This window comes from Euprymna scolopes, chromosome 21 (assembly GCF_053919585.1).
Source record: "Euprymna scolopes isolate OS-2025 chromosome 21, ASM5391958v1, whole genome shotgun sequence".
NCBI lineage: Eukaryota > Metazoa > Mollusca > Cephalopoda > Sepiida > Sepiolidae > Euprymna > Euprymna scolopes.
Genome location: NC_136502.1, coordinates 30,827,354 through 30,854,172, shown reverse-complemented (window position 1 = coordinate 30,854,172; position 26,819 = coordinate 30,827,354). Strand labels below are relative to the sequence as shown.

The window sequence follows — 26,819 nt, the reverse complement described above, 5'->3', positions numbered from 1 at the left end:
TATCGACCAAAGTTATTTTTGTGTGTCTGTCAGACCCGTTCAACAACTCAACTATTACAGAGTATTTCGTCAAATCTTGCAATAATATTAGATTTTGAAAGATCGGGCGTATTTATTATCGCCTTTCTGTTTTTTTCTTTTTTTTTTCGTTTTTTTTTTTTTTTTGCAGTATTTTATTATCTTTTGTATTTCTAAGTTCATTTATTGTCTACATATTTTTATTCATTCTCGAAACGACATTTTATGTTCAGGCTTTTTTCTTCTTTTTTCTCTTTACCTTTATTTTTCTACTTTCTTATTTTCGTCTTTCTTCTTCCCCGTTTTTTCTTCTTCTCGTTCATTTCTCTTTTCCTTGTCCTTGCATGTCTATTCGCATCGAATGGGGCTCTCCTGTTTTCATTTCTCTTCTTTTTCCTTTTATAATTCGATTCCATCTCAAAATATTCCTTTTTTTTTTTTAGGGAGAGAGAGAAAGAGAGAGAGAAATATTCAACTTCCGGTTTTCAGTTTTCATTAAGAAATTCATCTGTTATCTTCCCTTGCGTCTTCATTCTTAATGCATAAATCTCTGTCAGACGAAATCAAATTCAAATTATCCCATGGCACAGCGTTGATAGTCAGCGTAGCATGCCGAGTCATTCTCTCAATGGTTCTAACATTTACTTGCAATGTTGAATGCAATATCTACCAGCCTTGTGTCAGACAAAGCAGTTTGAATATCGAATATGTATATATCTATTCCAGACCGGCAAACCAGATTAAATTTATTTTAATGCCTTATTTTACACCGTTAATCGATGATAGAGAATGCTGAGTAGCGACTTTAGTCGCTTTTTGCCAAGAGTATTAAAGGTTACTTGGAGTGTAAAATATCGATTGGCAGATGTGAATATCGGGTGGATATTTTATGATAAGAGTCGGCAACCTACAGCCCACATGGACTTTTATTGGGAGCATGGGTTGTAACAGAGTGCGGACGATATGTGTATAACGACAATTAGTTTGTATTTCTATCTATATAATAGTAGATCAGGCTCATTACAATTCACTCGAGAATATATCCAGAATTTAAGACTTAAGCTTAACCGGTCTTAAGAAGTGAGATAAATTAAGGGAACCTTACTTTATAGCTAAGTCTTATAACTATGAATTAAATATCCCAAAATAATAATAATTGTGTATACAACTATATAAACATATTGTAGTGGAGTCGGAAATGGTGAAAGTAGGAACAGGGTGACTTGGTGAGAATAAGAAGAACATTTATATCAAGCAAGGGTTAGTAGTACAGAAAAGGTTAGTAAGTCGATGGGGAGTCGTCTCTGTCCGACATCCTGGATAGCTCTCATTGAGCGATCTAGACTTGCTGGTTATATGCCTAATGGACAAGACCATCTTAGCGATTATAGGGGTGTGTATGTCCCCAAAACACCCCCTCCCAGCTTTTTTGTTCCGGGGGAAAAAAACGTTAATATTTCTTCCTTTTTGTATCGATAATAATGGGTTCAGTAACCTTTCTCTTCCTTGTCGATCGGCGCTGTTCTAAGTTTGCTTGGGGAGGCTCGATATCGAACATATCATATAACATATCGCTAGCTTCTTCCTCGACTTGAGGTGTGTCTTTGCCTTCGTTACAACGACGTCTAATTTGATTTAGGGGTCTCTTATGAGTGGTGGGAGAGCCTAGAACGATGTAGGTTGTTTCCAATTCTTTTGTCAATTGTTCCCTGTTCCCAAAATGATGTATCGTTTTCGCATGCTTTAAAGAAAACTTTTTTTCCTGGGTTATACTTTTTTGCTTGTTTTGGCAGTAGTCTTTCGAAAACTGGTCGTATTTTTTGCGCAAACATGGTCTCTGCAGGAGACGTTGCTTCAGGGGTATTCGGGTTTGGTGTGATCCTGTAAATCTGTAAGAACTCTTGTTAGGCCTTACCTGAAGGTTTTTCTTAAGCTTTCTTTAATGCTGTTTTCAAAGTGTCTATGAAACTTTCTGTCTGTCCATTTGATCATGGATGATACGGACGTATAGTGATGTGTTTTATTTGAAAACTGTCGCAGAATTCTTTAAAATTAGTTGATGTGAATTGTGTCCCGTTATCGCTGATTAAGCATTCGACAACGCCAAATCGGGCAAAACGTTCATGGAGGAAAGAGATAGTGACCCCTGTGATGGGTCTCTTGCACCTGAGTACTTCTGGCCATTTTGAATGGCTATCTACTACAATCAAGTAGTAGACATCCTCCACTGGTCCTGCGAAATCCACATATATATTCGACCAAGGTTGGTCTGTCTTTGGTCATGGTTTGTAGGTGATTGGTGGTGCATTGGCTGCTAGAGAACAACCCTTGCACGAATTCACCAAATTTGAGACGTCTAAATTCATATTTGACCAGTATACATAACTCTGCATAAGGTTTTTCGTCCTTTTCTTTTCTGGATAACCTGTGCGAAAATCTCTTAGTATTTGTTTCTGTAAAGTCTTCTGTACAACTACCCTTTAACTATATAATAGTACATTGTAACACAAGGAGAAAATATCTGCTATCTGTCGATGTTTTTCCATAATCTTCTGTTTTGTGGAGCAAATGAATTCGTCTTCTTGGGCTTCGAATTTTATTTCATGTAGGGCAACTGGTAGTTCTTTAATCGCGTTAAGCATCAGATTCTTGATCTCGCTGACGTTTTTTAAAGAAGCGATCACAGTGTCTTTTAATGGTTCGCTTTGACTTGGAATTAAGTTTGAGAATCCGTCAACATGACCAATTTTTTGTGAGGGAAAGTATTCTAACTTAAAGTTATAGTTACGTAAGATCATTCCCCATCTCGGCAATCTGTTTGCTGTATACATAGTTAGTCCTTTCTTCGATCCGAAGATAGTTAGGAACAGTTTATGATCAGTTTGCAAACTGAAAAATCTTCGATGCAAATAACGATGGTACTTTGTTACTGCGAATATTATTGCGAGGGCTTCCTTTTCGATCTGCGAGCAATGTTTTTCTGACGGTAATAACGTGCGTGACGCATGTGCCACTGGTTTCTTGTTTCCACCCGGCATTCTGTGTAGTATGCAAGCGCCTATGCCATGAGAGCTTGCGTCGTTGGCAACTATGATATCTAATTCTGGATTGTAATGTGTAAGAGATAGGTCGGACGTCAGTGGTTTTTATTTTGATGAATACCTCCTGGTATTTAGATGTCCATTCCGAAGTACTGTCTTTTTTTTTAAAGTTTGTTAAGCGGGCCTGAATATTATGCATGTTGGGAATAAATGACTGGTAATAGTTGACCAGACTTAGAAAGCTTTGTAGTTCGGTAACGTTCCCGGAAGTTGGCATGTTGTCCTTCCCTCTTTGTCAATTATGTATCCTAGGTATTTAATTTCTTCCAGGAAAGATTCGCATTTTCCTTCCTTAACTTTGAAACCGAGATCCTGTATCCGTGAAAATACTTTTTGCGTGTGCTCTCTATGTTGAACACGACGACATGGTGAGAATAAGGAGAAGATTTATATCAAGCAAGGGTTAGTGGTACAGAAAAGTTTAGTAAGTCCGTGAGGAGTCGTCTCTGTACGACATCCAGGATAGCTCTCATTGAGCGGTCTAGACTTGCTGGTTATATGCCTAATGGACAAGTCTATCTTAGCGATTATAAGGGTGTGTATGTCCCCACAACACATATACACATACTTAACTTATATATATATATATATATATATATATATAACTACTTAATTTACTCACATAAAATTAATATACGAAAGTATAGATTTATGCGTAAACTTTAAGTATTTCTTCAAAAGTGCTCAATACGTAGGTAGAGCTAGTTAGTAATTTATAAATTATATATGGCGCGTAAGCTACACTGAATATTCCGCGTTTCATCCACTCTATGACTCTTCGGGCTTATGCGCCTTTCATCGCATAAGCCTGAAGAGTCATAGAGTGGATGAAACGCGGAATATTCAGTGTAGCTTAATCGCCATATATATTTTATAAATTACTATATATATATATATATAGAGAGAGAGAGAGAGAGAGACAGACAGAGACAGAGAGAGTGAGAGAGAGAGAGAGACATGTGGTTGTTATTGTCTTATTAATCGTTCGTCCACTAAAGAGACAAAGCAAAAGCATCCAATTGAAGTGTCAATCTGTACTTTTACAACTTGCAATAAAAAAGGAACTGAGGTTCGTTTCGTGGTCACAACAAAGCGTTTTGAATGTCGAACTATCCGTTCGTGTCTTTGCTTTCGTCTCTATGATTTTCATGTTTCATTTTTTTTGGAGACCCTTGTCAGTATCTCCGGTTTTTAAGAGAAGTTGACTGCCTGGGCTAGATTGATTGAAATTGACCAGGGGGAAAAGTCAGCAATTATGACTCATATGCGTCCAAATAACCAGAGATCAGAATTAAGAAAAAAGAAGGAAATAACAGGTTTATTACTAAAAGAATAAAGCTTTGGAAAATTTAAAAAAAAAAAAAGATGATCCCTTTTAGAGATGTATCCATTCAATCTGATATTCAAAACTGGAGCGTGACAGACCAAAAGAAATTCTTATTATTTGGATTCTTCGAACTACTGTTCTCATCTTAAGTGTTATTTTCACAACGTTTCGGTTGATGTAACCTCCGACCTTCTTCAGGAGTATCTTGTTGAACTAGGGATTTTTTCTATCAAGCTCGAAAATCTACAAGAAATTTCGAATTAAACCCTCCATTTAATCCAGCGTACTTTTGTTCCATCAGCCATGACTGAGTAGAAGTTCTTAATAATTCACAATTGTATTTGAGCGTCGCCCGCGCCGAGGATTGAACCTTTAATCTTCATAAGAACCCGTGGCCTAGTGGATAAAGTACTTGGTAAAAATTCAATTATAAGTTACACTTTTTTGGAGGTTGAAGGTTCAATGCTTAGTGCTAGCGACACCAGAATACAATCGTGAATTAATTAGGGAATCTACTCGGCAATGGCTGACGGGACGAGAGCATGCTACCTCCCTTGATTAAATAAAGTGTTCCGTTAGAAAATTCGTGCAGATTCTCGAGATCGACAGAAAGGTTTCCGATTTTGACAAGATACATCTGAAGAAGGTTGGAGGTTAGATCGACCGAAATGTATAAATTACACTCAAATATGAACAATAGTCTGAAGAATCTAAGCAATGCGAATTATTTATCCTCATCTCAAAAAGTCAGAAACAACAGAAATTCTGTTTTAAATCTAAACTTGGGAGATTGACGACACTGCTATTTTGAAATTGAGAGTAGCAGGCTAGTGAATAGAGTTTATTGCAGTTACAATTGGACGTATATATAAGATGCGTCCTTACTACATACGTGTGGAGAGAGGAAGATGCTGTCGAATTGAAGTGTAGCAGTTCGACAGACAAAGCCACATCCAAAATAAAAGAATTATAAAATGGAAAATTATAACAGTAAACAAGTTCAAAAAACTAGAAAGGGGCTAAGGAAAAGGAGGCTTACTAACAAAAAGAAGAGGTTGAAAAAGAGGATAGGTTTGGTAGTGTTAATTAGTGTAATATTTTGAATGGTCTAAGAGGCATTTCAAAGCACACCGAAGAATACATGCCCATGAGATGTTGGATGTTACGGAAGATCGATTTGCGGGGTCAGACGAAAAGTCGATGACGAATATTTACCTGCGGCATGAGAAAATGAATAATGTGATGAGATGCATTTTTTGTTGGTTCTTTACTACTGATAGAAATGAAAATAAATGGTTAAGTTAATCAACAGTCGTGTAGCAATAGCTCTCTACTATATCCAACCAAACTAATTGATTTTACGTACAGAGAATTATTTCCAGTAAAACTACACAATAATCACTTATGAACTAAAAAAAAAAGGCTATTCATTTAGGAACTTGTCTTACAATGAATAAAGAAACTTTGGTTATAGTCAGATAACGATCTTCCTAACTTCCGTTGTAGCACCACTGGAGCGGTGACTGGGCAAATAAGTTCCTTCGTCTTTTTTCCTCTCATTTACCTTGTGCATATTTTTCTGATCATTCGTATTTTATTATTTAATAATCATTGAAAAGGTTTTTCCAGTCTTGATTTAATTAAGAATTATTGGAATTGTTTTTTTTTTATTATTTTTTAGAATTATTGAAAACACACTTTACGCCATTTTTTCAAAGATTTATTATAAACATTTTTTTTAAACAATTGTTTTGGACGTATTATGTATTGAATACATTTTTATAACGTATGAATTTTTATTTTGATTTCAATAATTTCATTTGTTATTTCGATTTCAATAATTTCATTTGTTATTTTGATTACAATAATTTCATTTGTTATTTTGATTTCAATAATTTTATTTGTAATTTTTATTTCAATAATTTTATTTGTTATTTTTATTACAATAATTTCATTTGTTATTTTGATTTCAATAATTTCATTTGTCATTTTGATTTCAATAATTTTATTTGTTATTTTGATTTCGGTAATTTCATTTGTTATTTTGATTTCGGTAATTTCATTTATTATTTTGATTTCGGTAATTTTATTTTTAAACACAAGTAAATATTTATTACATAAATTCAAATAAAAGCTTTTATTTTTAAATTCAAAACAACTTTTATTTTTATAAGTTCACTAACATATATTTCGTATATCTAAATAAAATAAAGAAAATTTTATTTTTTAATTTTGGTATTAAAAGTGGTAATAAAGACTAATTGTGTTATTTTTATCTTTATAACTTTATTAATTTTTATTGTATATTTTTCAATAATATTATTTTCTAATATTTTATTTCAATAAATCGCTTCACAAAAGAAATACTGAAGAACAATAAAAATGAAGGAACTGATTTGCTTTGTCACTACTTCCGGTAACGTCACGTCGGAAATTAGGAAGTACGTTAGCTGACTATAACCGAAACTTTATATCTTGCATAAAGCTGTGTAAAATGCGTTCTTTCTTGCTGACAGCCTAACTACATAACACTAGAAAAATAATATGAAAAGGGTGCAAATATAAAGAAATTGGCGCGAAGATAAATAAATAAATAAATATTGGTTAAGTGATTAATTTTGTTGTTGTTGGTGGTGGTGGTGCTGGTGGTGGTGGAGTATATTTTGTAAACAAATATTAAAAACTGTTCATTTTTATTTAATCCATATATTGCACCCTGGTGGGTCTTACCCTTCGAAATCGCAATGAACTCGGCTGTAATGCTCACAAAGAAGTGACTCCACCCAGCCAAAACATCTTCAAGCGACCAAAATTGCATTTTCTTTTTTTGTCTGTCACGATATAATATGCTCATGATTTGTATGACGTTTTAATTTGAAATGACATTTTCTTTCATCTGTCACGCTTAAGTTTGAACTCGCATTTTCTTTTGTCTGTTACGTTTAAGGTGGGCGTAAGGTGAGTGTAGCATTTTCCTCAAGATGTAACATTTAAGGTTTAAATGTATTTATTAATTCCACGACCGATCACCGGCAGGTTTGTTGCGTCATACGTTCATATGACGTTTAACTATAATTTCGGTAAGCGTAGGGAACGAAACCTCACACGGTTTCCTATAGGCTATCAGATTGCCTCTTGCCAACTATTTTAACTTCCATAAAAGACTATTTAAAAACCTCTTTATGTTATCACAGCCAAACACTGCTCAATCACTTTTTATTTGGCTTGCAAACAGAAAATTTACAATTTCTATACATTTTATAGGAGTTTGATCTGAAAAGAATCTGAATTGTGTGTGCTGTGTGACCTATAGGACAAAAAAACAGCGAATTGTAGTGTTGTTTTTTTACGACTTCTTTAAAAGAGACAAGAGTTGTGCTAGGACACATCCTGGCTGCTTCACCGCAATACTGCACAAACATTTGAACATAAGGTAGTTCCTAGCCGAGAACACCACTATACTAACGCGACATTCCGATTCATAATAACTTTCTCCGTTTGACATTTTTCTTTTTCCAAAGTTTAAGGGAATCGATTCTAAAAGGGCGTAAATTATCAAGAAGATCGCTACGAGGGAAGCTGAGTAAGATCCTAGAAGAATGCATCCATTTGCGTAGGAAGCATGACAGCGAAAGATGAGAACGTGTATTTAACTCTGAAAGGTAAACCATGTAATGTTTGTTGTTAGAAATCAAAATGTGACAGCAATCCCCTTATTTCTAAGACACACTTCATATAATTAAAGAGAATTCACGTTCAGCTTTGTAGCTCAAACCAAAAACTTAGTGATTTGAAAGCGCAACTTCTGTTATCGTTCACACTCCTTTAGTGGCACGTGTGTGGAATAAATTCAATATACAATTAAAGTATAGCACTTTATAGGTTTGTTCTTTTATGCGAACAAGTCGAGAGTGAATTAAAAAATTTTGGATTTAATAGGGTATGCCTCTCTCTCTCTCTCTCTATATATATATATATATATATATATATTAATATATTTAGGCAGCATTTTTTCTTTTAGGCACATCTCATTAAATAGCACAGATAACTCTTGCTTGTTTTTCTTGTAATCCTCCTTTTCTCTTTGTCGGACCATTTTTCGAACGTTTTTTCCGAGTGAAGAAAGAAATTTCCCATAATCGCGAACGTTTTCGACCTCCATTGGTCATCCTCAGGCGAGTAGTAAAAAATAAAAAAATGAAATTGAAAAATGAAAATAGCGAAATGAAATGAAAAGATGATTAAAAGACGATTAAAATCGCTTTAAATCATTAAAATACTCAAAAGCACTTGAGCGTGCCCTCCGTTTCGTTTTGAGTCTGGTTAATCGTTGGCTTATTAATGTGAATTAACAATGCCTCAAAGATCGGGAGGCGCACATTGCAATATGAGACAGTTAAAATGGCCGTGTTATTTATTAATATGTCTCTAAACTCATTTTTAGGGGTGTGGTGTGCTATGAGGTGCTATATATATATATATATATATATATATATATATATATATATATATATATATATATATTGCACACACACGCGCGCGCGTGGGCTTTATTTATTTTTATTTATTTATTTATTTTTTATGAACCAGTCCGATTACTGACCAGGTACTCTTATTATAATTCAAGAGAAAACAGGGAACCTAAAATTACAGTTATATACTAGCAAGTAGTCAGCTTTTATAAAAGCGACAATGACGACACCTTTTTTACAGTTCCCGGGTTTATTTATATCCCCGAAAACAGAAAAAAAGTGGATCATGACCACTCTTCAACCTTTTTTCATGTAATTTATAGGAACGCTAGTTTGTTTTGTCGGCCATGTGTGTGAGAATGGCATAAACCCAACTTAACATTGTGCATGTCGGTCACTCACTCAGTGACCGGCATTAAATTACAATAAATCATACCAGTAGCAATAATAGCGCCGCCTCATTGTGATTGTCAAAACTACGTCCAGCCACCAGGCTAGGTGCACTTTGAAGGCGCCGCTCTTATTGCTACACAAGTATAAAAATATCTCTTAAAAACGTGAATGTCCTTGGGATATTTTTACGAGTTTTATGTGCACGTTCGTGTGACGTTTCCGATTGTTTTATTGTTAAATAATTTTTACATTCGTCTGTATGTGAAATAAGACACCGACATGTGTTTAACTAATTTTTCTTTTTATTCTCTTTTCTAGGTAAGTGTGAGCGTGTTCTTCATTTGATTGCGAGTTTTGTATTCTGACTCGGCTGCATCGATTCGTACGTGACCATAACGGTAAGACAAACAAATGTGATGATGTTAATTTTCTGCAACATCCATCCATTCGGTACTGATCCAGAACATGACTTAAGCTCGCGTCGGCAACTCCGGGCAGTTTACCATAAGCTGTCGGAAAAAAGTGGACGCGTTTACTTAGTCAGCAATCAGTTGTCAGCAGACGATATTGTTGTTAATAGGAAAAGAATTACTTATCGGATAACGTTCTTGAAAAACATTTTTTTTTTTTTTTTGCGATCAGAGTCGTTTCTATAAAAATAAAATTGTTTTTCTCGCGACAAAACAAATTCATTGAAACTTTTCTTGTAAACAAAAGAAAAACTTCTTAGATACTTTCCATGGAAAAAAAAATGTTTGATTTTCATTCATAGCTGTTTTCATGTTTTCGTCTTCTAGAAATTATTTCTTTAAAACATTTTTTGAAAATAAATGTACTTTTACTGAAAAGGTAAAACTATTTATTTTATATCCATTTATTTATTGCAGAATATTATTCTTATTTTCTAGTAGTTGATCCACGATGTTTCGGCTAACTATTCATCAGGCCTTCGTCAGGTGGTTAACCGCGACGGGATAGGAACGCCGAATCTCCTAACTGCATCCTCAGCGATTACTGCCTTCCACGGTTAGTCATGCAGTTAGGAGATTTGGTGTCGCGGTTAAACACCTGACGAAGGCCATAGGAATAGTTGGCCGAAACATCATGAAACAACAATTAAAAGATGAGGATAATCGTTAGCAATAAATAAGTGGATAAATAATACAAACTATTCAGCTAAAAAAAAATTCCAATTAATCACATATTTATTTCATAATTAATTTTACAGTATTTTTCATCATTTTATGTTAACGTTTTGATTTTCAGCGTGTTGAAATTTATTGTCTGACAGTGTTATTGTCGACTTTTACCGGCAAACTTTCCGGCTGTTTATAGTAATAGGCCGGAAGATGCTAGTGCTGCCTTCTAGTCAGGTTCTGGATCAGTATCTCTATTTCGTTACGGCGTTTTTACAACGAATTCTTTTCTAAGCTGTAATGACACTTTTTACATTTTTCTTAGCTGTGCCTACCCGGCGTTTCCCGGGATTTTTTAGTTTTTTAGTTTTTATTTGTAAATCGTTTTACGATAAAATCGATCGGATATCTTTTAATACCATAAATACTTTCGATTGTTTTTAAAAATATTTCCACATTTTTACGATAATCGGGAGAAAATAATAAATATATTTTAATATTTAGAAATTTATAAAGAATCGGAATCGGGAAAATATTACAATCGTCCCATCACTATATATATATATATATATATATATATATATATATATATATATATATATATACATATACATATATATAATCTTTACTCCTGATCTTAAATGGAACAGATACACCAAATCTGTTGCCAAGGCCGCTGGAAAAATGGTGGGATCATTCTATCGATTCAGTAGATATTTCACTGTTGGTGCAATTCTCTATATGTATAAGAGCCAGGTACGTCCAAGCATCTGGGCAAGAGCTGCTAGAAAGTACTTGTCCTGCTTGATAGAGTTCAAAATAGACTTCGTAACCTCGTAGGAGATATCCTTTTCTCTTCCTTGCAACCTCTATCTCACAGAAGAGATGTTGCGAGTTTGTTTCTACTGTATCATTATTTTCATGGAAAGTGTTCGACTGAGCTTCAGTCTATGGTCCACCCTCGCCAAACTTTCACAAGAAACTCTCGTCTATCACTATCAATAATTTCCCCCACTCGTTATCTGTGCCTAAACCTAAACGTAGATTCCATGGATAAAGCTTCTTTCTTAGAACTGCACGCCTATGGAATTGTCTTCCGTTTTCCTGCTTTCTAGCTGACTACAATATGGTTGTCTTCAAGTCTCACGTAAACAAGTTCTTGATGAGCCGTTCCATATAAGTTAACAAATTTACCGAATTTCCATTACTAACGATTACTATATTGTCCAATTTCTACTGTACACTCTTTAACCCTTATCCCCGAGTGGTCGCTTGGCCTTGAGAAGTGGTGATGCCTATGTAAAAAAGCACTTTTAATAAATCAAGTGGAATAGATTATTAGCTATATGTGTGTGTGCGCGCGTGCGTGAATCGGCGTTTCCTATTCATCCAATGAAACTCCGGTGTTTATAAAATAATGCTCAATAATAAGTGGCGCAGTGGTTAGAGTACTTGAAAAAATCAATTGTAAAAAGTGATATTCTGAAGAAGGTTCAATCCTCAGTGTGAGCGACCGAAAAAAATACATTACTTACTTAGGACCTCTATCCAGTAATAGCCGATGGAACAAGAGCATGCTACCCCCGTGGAATAAATAAAGGGTTCCGCTCCAAATTCCGTCCAAATTCCCGAGTTCGATACGTCTGAAGATGGTCGGAGGTTACATTGACCGAAACGTTGTGAAAAATCACACTCAAGATGGGAACATAGTGCGGAAAATCCAAATAATACGAATAAGTAGAGCTGTATTATTGTATGAATTTCTTTATTTATACACATATTATTAGCTACTTATATGTATACATGTTTCAGCTGTAATTTCTTTCTAAATGCAGCGTCAACAGATCACTAGCTGAAACATGTATGCACATATGTAGCCAATAATATTTGTAGAAAGAGTATTATACCACTCTCTCTCTCTCTCTCTCTATATATATATATATATATATATATATATATATAGAGAGAGAGAGAGAGAGAGAGAGAGAGAGAGAGAGAGAGAGAGAGAGAGAGATAGATAGATAGATACTATAATAATTCCTATCTTAGGTTGAGCATTACGGAAGTCATAAACAAATTACCATTAGCGTATGAAGTGATGCTCTTTGTGTAAACAAATTGAGCTTAGGTATTTGGCCACTGTCAAAACATTGTTAATTCACTGCCCGCATAGCATCAGCTGTATAGCGCAACGGTTAGAAGCTCCGACTGTCGTTTGGGCGATCGGGTTTCGATCCTGGCTTGAGATAGTTGCTTGTCTAGCCGCACTGATGAGCTGTGAAACAGCGAACAGTACTGTACGTGGATGACTATATATATATATATATATATATATATATATATATATATATATATATATATATATATATATATGTATGTATGTATATGTGTGTGTGATTAGTTTTTTTGGAAAAGAAATCCAGCAGAGTGCTCAATTAAAAGGAAAATCCGAAAAATAAGAGCGTATTTATATTTTGTATTTTGTGTACAGAAAGTTGTTAGATGAGACAAGTCATTGGTACCGTCGGTTTCAAGCCCGATAATTATGACCGGTTTAGATATCCATATCAAGCTCTCTTCAGCCAATACTCATATCGAGATGAGTATTGGCTGAAGAGAGATTTTCAAAAACCATATTTATACTTGCAACAAAACTTTTTTTTTTTAATCCTTACTGAAAATCGCTTACTAAATGGACGTTATATTTTTGTTATTGGAAACAGTCAACTTTTGTGTTCAACTTATATAATAAGGACGTGTTCTTGCTTAATGTTTTTAATTGCGTTGTGTTTAGAAAAATGTACACTAATTTGTATAGAGCCACTTGGATTTTTTTTTGTTTTGTTTTTTGTTTGTTTAGTTTTAATACTAAAAAAGGGAATAGAGAAACGAATGGTTTATGTAATGTGAAAACCGTGAGCTTCCTTATAAGGAAATGGAGAAGAAGTGCAGTCATCTGCAGGCAGCTGTTTTATCGTATCACGGCTTATAATTGTGGCTAAACATACTGTTTATTTCTAAGTTGAGATTCGAAACCTGGACGTCCTGAACACAGCATATGAATTTTCGCTACGTAAACAAATGTTTGACGCGTATCGTCTTGTAGCAGTTGTAGCAATACTTGTTTCTCAAATGTAATGCTTTAGTGATAGTTGCAGCAGCAGCAGCAATGCGTATCTATTTACATAATAAAAACAGTGCATTACACTTTGGAGTCAATAAGTCTCTTAGTTTGATTTTATTTCAAATTACTCTGCAGAACACAACGAGCGTAATTTATCCCAGCACACAATCCATGTGTGGGGAGAAGTTCCTTAAAACATACGTCTGCGTCGTATGCCAGTAAGATATTTTATGAATGACTAGCATTTCAGCCCGGCGTTGCCCGGGTGTTTGGAGGTATATGTTGAGAAAAAAAAAGCGGTCAATTTTTTTTAATTTGACCCCTATTATGACCCCTTAACATTTATTGTTTGGGGCGCAAACCAAGTTATTAAGTTAGATCCATGTCCAAGGAACCTATATCTAAAATTTAAATTGTTTATACCCAAAATTAGCGGAGGAGTTTGGTAGAGTTCTCAAAGGTCAAATCGTTGAACTTTGACCCCTTAACAGCCAAATTTCTGGCCGAAAACGGATTATAAAGATTTTTCCAAATCTTAGTACCCTGTATATCAAATTTCGAGTCTGCAGACTTAAAATTGACAGAGTTATTGCGTAGGGAAGTGTACACAGACACACACACAGGCACACACACACACAGATGCGTTCACTTTTATAGCTATATAGATAGATAATAAAAATCTGGTTCGAATACTCACATCGCTAACTCATCATTGTTATCTATGCTCTTGTGAAATTCCTTTAAATGAATACTGCATACATTAACAAATATATAGTAAGATGTACTTGCTTTTTAATAAGAGTGTTTCATTGTCTTCTGGAAAAGGGATCCTTTTGTTTTGGACGATTTTACTTCTTTTTTTTTTTTTTTTGCTTTCGTTTTCCTTGACAAAGGTGTTCATAAAAACATTAGGTTATTAGCCTTGATTATAAAGAGGAAATCATTGGTTGCTTGAAATAGCATAACGAACCAATCAATGTCTATTTATGTATACAAACACGGACCTTATCATTATATTGGATGGATAGATTCTTATAAGCGGCGAATTATTTATTAAGGAAGGCAACACACACACACACACAACACACACACAACACACACACACACACACACACACACGCACACACACACACACACATATATATATATATATATATATATATTTCCATCTTCTCTTTTCAATTTTTTCAACAGGTTATTATTGAATAGACACTAATCTACCAAATAAAAAAATGAAAAAAAAAGACAATATTTAAATATTTGTAAAGGGGTGCTCAATTTCTAATATAATGATCTAGTAAATCAATCAGTCATTTTAGAACCACTCGACGTTGTTAAGCCAAATTTGGCGAATTTAGCTCTTTTAAGCAGTTTTGCATATTTTTTTTTAATTCCGTTTGTAAATTTGCCCTTTACCGATTATTTTATACAGTATAAACATTTATGGTTATCTTCAAGTTTCATCACCTGACATTTACAATGGTTTTGCGCGGACGAAGTTTTTTCTTTTTTTTTTTCTTCTTTTTTCCCCCGAATTGATTTTTTTTTAAGTTTCGTCACTAGACTTACCTCTAAAGATTCGATTATTAGGAGTATTTGGTATTTTGTATTGTTTTCACTAGTCGCCATGTTTGTTTTCGCGCGTGCATTTAATTTTTTTTTAAAGGCTGAATACGCGCGCGCGAAAACAAACATGTCGATCAGAGAAAACAATACGGAATACAGACAGCGAAAACAATACGGAGAGACTCAAATACCCCTAAAAATGTCGCGCACATGGATCATTAATTATTGCCTTAGATTTATGAATGAAAACTATTTTATGTAAAAAGTGTGTGCGTGTTCTTGTAGAGTGGTTCCAATATTGAATCTCGATTTATTGTATTAGAAACTGTACATAGACGCAAGTAGGTATTTATTTGCTTCTCCGCGTAAGCAAAATCTGACACAATGCCGGTTTTTATGTGGGGTGGCGGGAGGGGAAGGGGGGAATGGTATATAGGGTTGCCCCTACATGGACCACTAAACAATTGCCACAAGGGCAATGGTCTCCAAGTTCAGCACCTGCCGGAGAGATACTACACTTTGATCTCAGCCAAAAGGCCGAGTATAATGATTTTCTTGCTATTTTAAAAATTGTCAGGTGACGAAACTTGAAGATTACGTATTAAAAAAAAAAGCAATTCGAGAAAAAAAGTTTAAAATCCGAAAAAAAAATTAATTCAACCAAAACCAATATGTTATCTGTATAAAATAAGCGAAATTCAAAAAAAAAATACTAGACTGGTTAAAAGAGATTGAATTCACAAAATTTGGTTTAAAAACCTCGAATGGTTCTAAAATGGGTGATCGATTTACTAGAACCCTGCATTAGAAACTTAGCACCCCCTACAAATATGTAAATACTAGCAGGCCGCCTGGCATTGCCCGGTCGTAAAATACCCTTAAATATGATATTTTAATTAATGAAAATTTTGTATTTGTTTATATTATATATTGGACCAATATATAGTAATGATTTAAAATGTTAAAATAAAAATGTCCCGTGCGCCACCACCGAGAACCGAAACCAAAATGTTTAGCTCATGATTTGCTTTTTTCTTTGACGTTAATGCCTGAGTTATGAAGAATGTTTGCCGCAATGCTAAAGATTAAAACATAAACCAATAGCTATTACGTTATGCATGCATATTCGTAATGCCGTCGTTTGACCTTCACCTGGCAAATTCCATTTCTTGAATTTTCACACTTTTGCATCGATTTTCCTTCGGCTAAAATCCAAATATAAAGTTTCGCATGGGTTCGAGTAACCCATATATGAAGTTCTGACAAATATGTATAGAAAAAAATATAATATATTATCTATATATAGAAATATATATAGAAATATAATATATTATATATATAAATAAATATATATAGAAAGGGGTTTGTGTTTGCTATAAACTTTTACGCAAATATAACGCAAGTATAAATCATGTAGAATATTTGCATGAATATAATTACACGTAATAGTTAACTAAAGATGATCATCCCATAAGAAAACCGAAAAAAAAACTAATAGGGAATTAATTAAAGTAATGTTTAAAAGAATATGCAAATTAGCTAGATCTTTTGCGGATGAATGCAATTCAACGACCTATCCATAACAAGTAGTAGTTAAATAAATAGGGAAAAAATAGTTTTTAATATGAATATCAATACAAAAGAAAAGCAAATTTATAGGATATATTATCTTTTTAAAGTTTTTTTCTCCCCTCCTTTCGATAACCTGGTAGATCAGTATGTGTTCGATAATAATTGACTGAAAACGTTAAAACAAACTACAATACAAAAATATATATAGGGAGTGGAGGTACTGCTACACGTGAACCAAATATATAAATATTTGCAGACTCGTACAAACCAGCACGCTCCGTTCAATATTAGACAGAGACTGGTAGGATCTATTAGTCTCCCTTCCTCTGATATTTTGGACTCAATGGCCTGCATTTTGGTTGCGAATCCTTGTTGTTTCAATACGTATAAAATAGAGTGGTTTGAGGTGTTACATCGAGCGGATTCCAAAAATCATTTAAAATTTTGAAATCCGTCTCCATCGCTATTCGTAAACCTTTATGTTGGCAGAAGGAATCGATAAAAGTGTTAAATCTCTTTGGGAAACATTGACCCCCCCCCCTCCGTTCTGTTTTTTTTTTTTCTCTCCCTCACGGTGCGATTTTAATCATCTTATACACGTATATCGAATTAAATTGTTTATTTTAACTGTCTTTTGTTTCTTTATTTTCACTAATATTATTTATCATTGTATGCTATCGATTTTCTCCTGACAAGATGATTAGATGAAAGAACCCACAAGATTTTCACTCATCATGCTCAAATGCTTATATATGCTTTCAACATCGACGATCTCTGCTATATTTTCAGGGACAGCGTTATCCTGGTGTTATTTCAGCATATATGACGTCGTCTCTTTGTTACATGTACCGTTTGTGGCGTTATAATCGTGTTACCCAGTGTCCGTGCCGCTTAAGCAAGCGGCGTAATCTACTTGCGTTGTCATCCAGTGTGCACGGGGACAAACAGGCAAGATGACAAACAAACAGAGTTTTAATGTTACTATGTTATTCAGATGTTCGAAAGATGATCTACAACTGTTCCTTTTCGGTGAGATGGGATTGATCAGATTTCTCCTGGGGTTTGCATTCTTTGAAACGATTTCAAATGTACAAACCACGATGGGTATACCTGTCATATTTAAGACACCATGGATTCGCTTGGTTTTGAATGCGTCCCCATGATACAATATATATATATATATATATATATATATATATATATATGATCATTGCAACGTCTTGTCAGACGAGTGCCACTCCCTCAGACACTTCAAGTCCATGAGCCCAAAAATTACTTCCATCGCCACAAGACCATTTTAATAGACAAATGCCTGAGGGGGTATCTATACACAGATGATGTTACAGAGTCTTAGCTTTGTACGACAGCTAAGTCTCTGTCTTGGTTCAAAATGTTGAGATTAAGCAACAAGCAAGAGCAAGATAGCCATGCAACAAGTTAAACTGCAGACCAGCTTAATGCGGGTACTGGTCTCCCGCTTTATGGTTTTTTTAAATCAGAGATTTGCTTCTCCTAGAAACGTTGCCTTCACCACGGCTTACGGGAGCCCTCTCCACCCAAACACACACATACACACACAAACACACACGGTGCTACTTGGCCGTTGACCCCGAAAAAGGGTTCATTCACCCTTTGGAAGGTCTTGTTTTTAATCCTTCAGGGAGACTAGCCACCCTCCTCACCAAACAAGTCTGGTGGGGGAACCAGTTTAGTCGCCGGTGACCCGACCATGAGGCAGGTAGAACTGGGTTACATGGTACCAGTAGCATATGAAATGACCTGACTATATATATTAGAGGGAATTAGACCTGGAGTCTAAAGAGCAGAGTTTATTTTAAGGTATTAGTAAATGTATTAATACTTTTAAAAGAAAACAGTTTCCATTGTACTGTATGTATATATATATATATATATATATATATATATATATATATATATATATATATATATATATATATAATAAGCTCAATAGGTATAGATATCCTAGAGCTATATTAATGTTGAGTAAAACGATTCATAATTGAGCATTAAAAATCGGTTTCAAAAAGAAAAACAAACAAAATCAACTCGATTGTACGATCGTTTCGGAACCGATGTCCATTTTATTGAAATTGACAATAATTTTACAAAAGTTTTATATTTTTTGTCAATTTCAATAAAATGAGCATCGTTTCCGAAACGATCGTACAATCAAGTTGATTTTGTTTGTTTTTTCTTTTAAAACTGATTTTTAATTCACAATTATAAATCGTTTTACTCAATATTATATATATATATATATATATATATATATATATATATATATATATATATATATATAATTTGAGGTTGCTGTTTTCCAAAGGTAGGGTAACCAGTGAAATATAACTAGGTTCATAGAGGAGTGTTCAATACAGAAGTAGAGCAGGTTACATTTGTTTTTGCATAAGCAGTAGTTTGTTGCTACACAGTCATGAGCATGTTTCTCATCAGGCAACAACCCTTATTTTCGAAAACGGACTTCTAAATGAAGAGCGAAAATCCATCCTCAGCAAAAGAAGGCTTTTTTTATCATGAATGTGAAGAACAGGGTTGAATTGGGAGCGAATTTGTTAGTTTATTCATTCTCGTATCTGTTTATTTACTTATTTATCGGTGACTTAATTCATTTTCGTGTTGGTGTTATGGGTTAGAGTTTGTGGGTTGAGGGGATTAGGTTCTAAATCTAGGGCTATACAGATGTTATCTTTAACAAGCGAGAGGCTCGTTCGTCCATGTCTGAGACTTTCAAGGGTCAGTATGTCATAAAATTCTCTTTTTTTTAAGTTTATTTCAATTTAATATGCTTATATCTGAGAAGATGTTAGGAATTTACCCGGGTCTGTTGAATGTTGTCTGGGCTCCCAGCGAACGGTTAAAGGGAGGGAATGGGGGTTAGAGGCGTAAAAAAGAGAAAGGAAGGAATGTGGTAGGGGGGATGGAATGGGGAAGAAGGAATAAGAAAAGTAGAAGAGAAGATTTATAAAGGATCGGAATCGGTAATTGTCTCGGAATCAGCAATTTAGTCCGGAATCGGTAATATTATTAGAAATCGGAAAAAATATTGGAATATCCCGATCACTAATATATATATATATATATATATATATATATATATATATATATATATATATAGCAGAGTGGTCACTGAAACATATTTGCATATGTGTAGTCACTAGTTTTCATATTTAACATATTCACATTGCTCTGTCTAAATATTGAGCACTCTTTTGTTGACACACTTTGGTTTTGGTTTTGTTTAAATAACTAAACAATACTACTAATAATATATATATATATATATATATATATATATATATATATATATATATATATATATATATATATATATATTCTCTTTCGTCTGGTCCACTGGTTTAGGCGCATCAGTTTTTACTAACTCGAGTGTATTTTTCTGTACCGGTGTAATATCGGGTCGATCGTTTTTTCGTCTTCTAATCCACGATCATTCTCTCTGATACCAACTTATATTGCTGCCAATTCGATTTGTGCGGTTAGTTGTAGTGGGGGGAGTGGGAACGATTTCGATGAGGTGTTGTTGGTTGAAAAACAGAAAGAGAAAAAAAAAGCAAAGGAATGAACTGTCACTTGTCAGAGATCCTCGTTGATGTTCTGGCACCGATCCGCGGATGGTCATCGTCACGCAAGTACTTGAACTAATGGTTTCTCTCAAGCCAAACACGAACACTTCTCACGCTCTCGTAAACAAACTATGGACATTCTGAGGTCAGTAATGTTTTGGCGTCTTTTTGTCGCATCATATTTTTTGCAAGTCTGTTACAATTATGATTAATAATGATTTTGAGTCGCACTAACCGCCACTTTGCCCGCCAAAATAAGGTTTAAAAAATTAAATCTTTAGAGCAAGATATTTGTTACAAAATGTTAAATTAAAAGAACTATGGTTATAAATATGTTTGGTGTTGCTTTCGAACCAAATGATCACGAATAAAAATCAAAATAGTCCTGAAAGATTCTTAGATTTTTAAAATCAGACTTTAAGTAAAGCTACTTTAAATTGATGTGTATACAATCAACAGCGTTTATATCAGTTGAAAAAAAAACATCAATAATCTATAAAATATTCTGCATTGTATAGAAGGGTTAAGATCGATGTTTTGGGGGTTTTGGGGGGGGGTTGTTGTTGTTGTTGTTTTTTTTTTTAGACGACAGTCGAGGAAAGAAAGCCAAACAAAAACAAAAGCCGACTAAATCTGCAGCAGTGTCTACTGCCGAATTCGTTTTTCTTTGGTGAGTACAGTAGGACCCCGGGATACGTCATTATACGCCTTGATAAGTGGTGATTGCCTAGTCGCAAAAAAACTATTTCCAAGATATTTATTATGCAATTCTACCAATGCATAAATATAAAGATTAGTGTTACTTAAAAACATGGCCTTTTCATAGGATCTTTCAGTTTTGGTAACGAGAATGCACACTTCAAAGCTGCATGTTATTGGGATGTGCAATTTACTGGATTGATCTTTAATTCTGAAGAAACGTATCTGTAATTTGACTGCAACTTTTCTCTCGCAGACGTAATGTTGCTAGTCTAAGCCTTTTTTTTATAAATACTATTATGACGTGTTCTTCAGAATTGTCTGATCTATTCCCTGCTTCCTTTGTTCCAGCTCGTTTGACTTGTTGGTCTAGTGGTCTCCAACATTTGCTGTTTTAATACTTCATTACAGTACGGCTTCTTATTCCAGTAGATTCTTTCCAAGAACTGCAAGGTTGTGAGACTCTCGTCACGGTTTTCCTCTTTCATACAGGTATCTCTTGTCTATGCAATAATCATCTTTCGTTTTTGTTAGCTCCTTACATCAAGTGGCTTCATGCCTTGTCTCGAGCGATTTCTATAAAATAAATTGTCAGAGTGTTTTAAAATTATCGGTTTTTGAAAACTGACTCACTGACTGGGTACACGGTGGGGCAACAAGATTGAAGCCGAAAGACAGCAAATGCTAAATTTCTGAGTGACCAACAATATGGATTTAGACAAGCCCGTTCAACAGCAGACATCCTAACTGTAATCCCAGAACGTATATACCAGTCACTGGACAAAGCGGGGGAGGGTAGAGCGGTAGCTCTAGATATATCTAAGGCTCTGGACAGGGTATGTCATGAATGTCTTCTCAGGAAAATCAGATCATATGGTATCACTGGTAGAATACATGACATAATTAAATCCTTCTTAGATAAGAGAAAAATCCAGGTTGTCCTCGACGGTCGTACATCTAAACAATACGATATAAATGCGGGAGTGCCTCAGGGGTCTATCCTGGGACCTCTGTTATTCCTAATATTCATAAATGACTTCCCTGACAAAATTGCCTGTGGGATGGGTATATATGCTGACGACACCACATTCTATAACAGACACGACAGGAAAACAAATGAACACATATCTAAAGAAATGACAGAAACACTAGAGGATGACCTCCGATCCGTAAGTGGAATGGAGATAAAAATGGATGGTAACATTCAATGCTGCCAATTACAAGAAACCTACTCTTCCACCAATAGCAATGCCCAATGACTCTTTATCTGAAAGTACATCCTTTAAACTCCTCGGCCTAATGCTCTCAGGAAACATGAGTTGGAACAATTACATCGAGAGTATCGCCAGGACCACTGCGAAGAAGGTAGCTTCTGTCTACCGTACTAGAAAGATACTAATGCCCGAAAGTATACTATACTTCTATAAGGCCACCATTTGCCCATGTATGGAGTATTGTTGTCATATTTGGGTTGATGCATCTGCCACTAGTCTCTCGCTCTTAGAAAAGTTTCAAAAGAGAGTCGCCAATCTGATAGGTCCTGAACTGTCATCTAAACTTCAGCCCCTGTCCCATCGACGAAATATTGCATCCCTCTGCCTTTTCTACAAGTACTTTAACGGTGAATGCTCTGATGAACTGCAAGCACTTGTGCCCCCTTCACATAAATACCCCCAACAAACCCGACAAGCAGCTAAATCCCACCCCTTCACAGTATAGATCCCTAGACGTAAGAGAGCCTTCTACTCCAGTAGTTTCTTCCCCAGGACAGCTAGACTTTGGAATTCCCTGCCGGGTCCCTGCTTCCCGAACTGTACTGACATGCAGAAGTTCAAGAGCAACTCCCTACACAGTGCCCCTGATTCTGCCCAACTCCCTACACAGTACCCCTGATGCCCATGTCCCTGATAGTAGCCCCCTACGACAAAGTGGCAATATGCCTTGTTTGGGGTGAAAATGTAAGAAAAAACTTTGAGTTTATGATAAATGGCCGAATAAATAAGGTTTTTAGAGGTGGGTTAAAATTACGTTGTTGCTATCTTTTCTACCCGAGAAATCTCTTTAAAATGTTATAGGGTAAGCTGATCTACTCATTTAAGATTAATAGGAACTATAAATATAACTAAATATAATCATCGATGTAGCAATTTTCGGCAGTTATGGCCCTAGGATTATGACGTGTATTTTTGTTAATACACTTTTTTTAACTATACCACTGTGTTTGTTTTGATATTTACTGGTCTGCAAGGTTGCAACAGGAATATTCGTTTTTATTTTATTTTTACAATAAGGAAGTTGTATCTTTTATTGGAAATAATCATATTAAGAAAACAGAATTTCGGACTACTATCTTGGTTGTTATTGTCACAACATTTCTACTGACGTCGCCCTCATACTTCTTCAAGGGCATCTTTTCGAACTCGTAAACCGATATGGAATTTCTGCCTGGACACTTTATTTGATCCACGTGGTTTTGTAAGCCGTGACGAGTAGATGTGTAAATTAGTAACTTAGTCTGCGGCTGTAGTAAGGATCGAACTCTAAACCTTCAAAAAACTCTGACTTGAAACTAATTGCTAATCAACCATTGCGCCAGAGATTCACGTTCGACTGCTCTATATCGTAAGAGCGCTAATGCAATGAGACATATATTGTATGCGTCTGTGGTGTTTGCGAAAGGGTAAGATTTTATTTGGTTCGTTTAATTAACGGCAAATAAACCCTATTTTTATGTGTTTAATGAAGCAACCAGTGCCTAAATGATCTATGTCCATGTAATATTTCTAGGGGTCCACATGCAAATAATGTTCTTATTCCCAATAGCTATGAAGGGGTTCCTTAAGTAAAAAATAAGGAAGAAAGGGCAAATAACCATTGATAAACCAAAGCCCATTGTATACGATTAATCAAAACAATTTATTTTACCCATGATTGGCATGAAAATTGATTATTTACCTGTCACACCAGGGGGGTTGGGTGTAACAGAAAGTAAGGATCAATGAGGAATATAGTTATAACATGGACGATAAAATCTTTATAAAGTAATAAAACTCTGTGGACCGTCCAATCTTGCTTGCTTGAATCTTGTCTTCGACAATCGAGCGATTCCATCTTTAAAAAAAACCGACGACAGGTGAATATATATATATATATATATATATATATATATATACATAGATATGTGTGTGTGTGTGCGTGTGTGTGTGTGTGTGTGTACTTTTTATTTATTTTTACATAAACATAAATGTGTTGCTAGCCATTCATGAGCATGTTTCTAGCTGACCGAAAAATGCTCATGAATGTGTAGCAACATATTAATGCTTCTGCAAAAACAAATAAAGAGTATACCCTGCTCTACTTTGGTAATGAGCACTCTTGTATTAACCTTGTTAAACTTCATTGGTTACTTAACTTTTCGAAAACAATATATATATATATATATATATATATATATATATATATATATATATATATATATATATATATATTTACCAGTGGTGAAAAAAGTGAAAAGAGTCCATCTATGAATTCTGACGATGCTAGTTGGATTTTTTCCTCTCGTTGAGGATTTTCCTCTAGCTGAAACAATTTGTAAACTCATTCTGGACTCACAGTAATAAATTTCCTATATATATATATATATATATATATATATATATATATATATATATATATATATATATATATATATATATATATATATATATATAGTAAGTTATAAAATATATATGGCGATTAAGCTACACTCTGTGATTGATGACACTCTTGCCAACGCAAATTATTAAGCTCCTTCCTATGATTCTTCATGCTTATGCCTGAAGAATCATAGAGTGGATGAAACGTGGAATATTCAGTGTAGCTTAATCGCCATATATATTTCATAACTTACTAACTAGCTCTACCTACGTATTGAGCACTGCTGAAGTAAATACTTAAAGTTTACGCATAAATCTATACTTTCGTATATTAATTTTATGTGAGTAAATGAAGTAGTTATATATATATATATATATATATATATATATATATATATATATATATATATATATATATATATATATATTAGAAGAAGTACCAGTCGTTGACTGGGTTCAAAAACAGCCTACAGAAAATGGACTGTGATTGATGAAAGTATGATAGGTTATGAAAAGGAGGGGTTGTAAAGAGATAGGTTTTGATACTCAAAAAGTTTACCCTAAACAAAATATGATGAAAGTAAAGATAATTTTCGTGAAAATATATTTTTTATATCAATTTGTTTCCATTCGTAGCCAAGAGTGGCCAACAAAAAGATGTTTCCCTATAAAGAGAAAATGTTATATATATAATAATATAAATATACAAGAAATAAATGTTACCATAGTAAATAAAAGTTACTTTTATGGTAGAAAAATTCATTGGTTTGTATTTTTAAGTAGTTTGCAAAAATAATTTTGTTTTTAATTCACGAACCGGTTTTAAAAAAAAGTCAAAATGGCAGCGACTTTGAAATGGAGCGCCCCGTTTTCAATTTGAAGGAGGGGTACCTGTGCATTCTGTGTTAACAATTTAAGATAGTTCCATCAACATAAGGAATATTTATAAACATATTTTAATGTTTTCCGTTATATTGTTCTTGAAGAATATTCGATTATGGCATGTGTAGTTTATATAAAAATTCATTTAAATAGTTATCACCTCAAATTTCGTTTTAATTTCGGTTCGCTGAAATTATTTCAAGTAAAGAGCATTAAAAACTATTCCAAGACAAAAAAAAAACATGAACTGAACTTTTATTGACTATGGTAACATTTATTTCTTGTATATTTATTTTTTTCGGGCAGTCGTTTGTTGGCTTTTCTGTTAAACACTCTTACTAAATAATATCGACGAAATATCGAAAAACAAAGAAACAAAAACAGTTTTGAAAAATAATGAAGCTTTACTTACTTTAGTAAAATAATCCGAAACAGCAAAATGGGATATTAAAAAAGCAAGCACGTAATTACTTTAGTTTTTTAAAGCAAAGAATCGATATAAATATGAATAAGAAGAAAATGGCGCTCTTTTCAAGCAGAACAGCTTCGTTTCAGTTTTACAGTATTGAACGGTATAGTATTGCGCTGTCGGCTTCAGAGTTGTACTATTTTAATGTAAAGAACACGCAGAAAGGGTTGTAATCAACTGAATTCCTTCTAGTACACTGACAAAAAAAGCTTAAACAGATATATAAATAAAAATAAAAAGGTTATGCAAATGTTTTTAAAAAGACACGTAATCACGTGAGCAGGATTTTTTTCCTTCGTTTGACACGATAACAAGTAACGTTCTTATTTTTATTATTTAGGTATCTATTTTCGGAAGAGTGCCACGTGCAAGTGGAGAAAGAGGAAAACAGAGTTATGCAAAATTTGTGTCGAGAATTGTCCAAAATTCCGACTTTTTTATTGGCTTTCACTTAAATAAGAACGTGAATTTATGAGGTGAATTTATTCGACACAATATGATTCAACTAAAAACGTAAATAAATAAAAGCTAACGTGAATTAAGATTAAAGTTAAGGTGTTATTGTGGACCCTCACCCCTTTTAAAAAACCTTGTTAAACTTTGAGACATATTTACATTCTATGGAGGTCAGGCGCGAACGAACACTCAATAATTTTATCATACCATATTTTTTCGAACTGAAACATAATTATCAAAGTATACTTACGCAAATAGATACGAGAAGTCTTTGTTAAAGTTTGTGCCATATTTTCAGTGAGTACAGGCGCGAACGCAGACCCCACAATTTTATTATACCATCCCTATT

The 26,819-nt window shown here is 34.3% G+C and overlaps 1 protein-coding gene across 7 annotated transcripts in view; it reads left to right on the top strand.

The window, feature by feature from the left end:
* Positions 1-26,819, top strand: part of LOC145242090 (endothelin-converting enzyme homolog) — a 955,595-nt gene that overhangs the window by 510,365 nt on the left and 418,411 nt on the right. The window contains exon 1 of one of the 7 annotated variants that reach the window (XM_080105009.1): positions 9,576-9,709. The exons of the other annotated variants lie outside the window; for them this stretch is intronic. The gene's annotated coding sequence lies outside the window, so the exon portion shown is untranslated. Of the gene's footprint in view, positions 1-9,575; positions 9,710-26,819 lie in introns of those variants that run through there. 7 annotated transcript variants of the gene reach the window in all.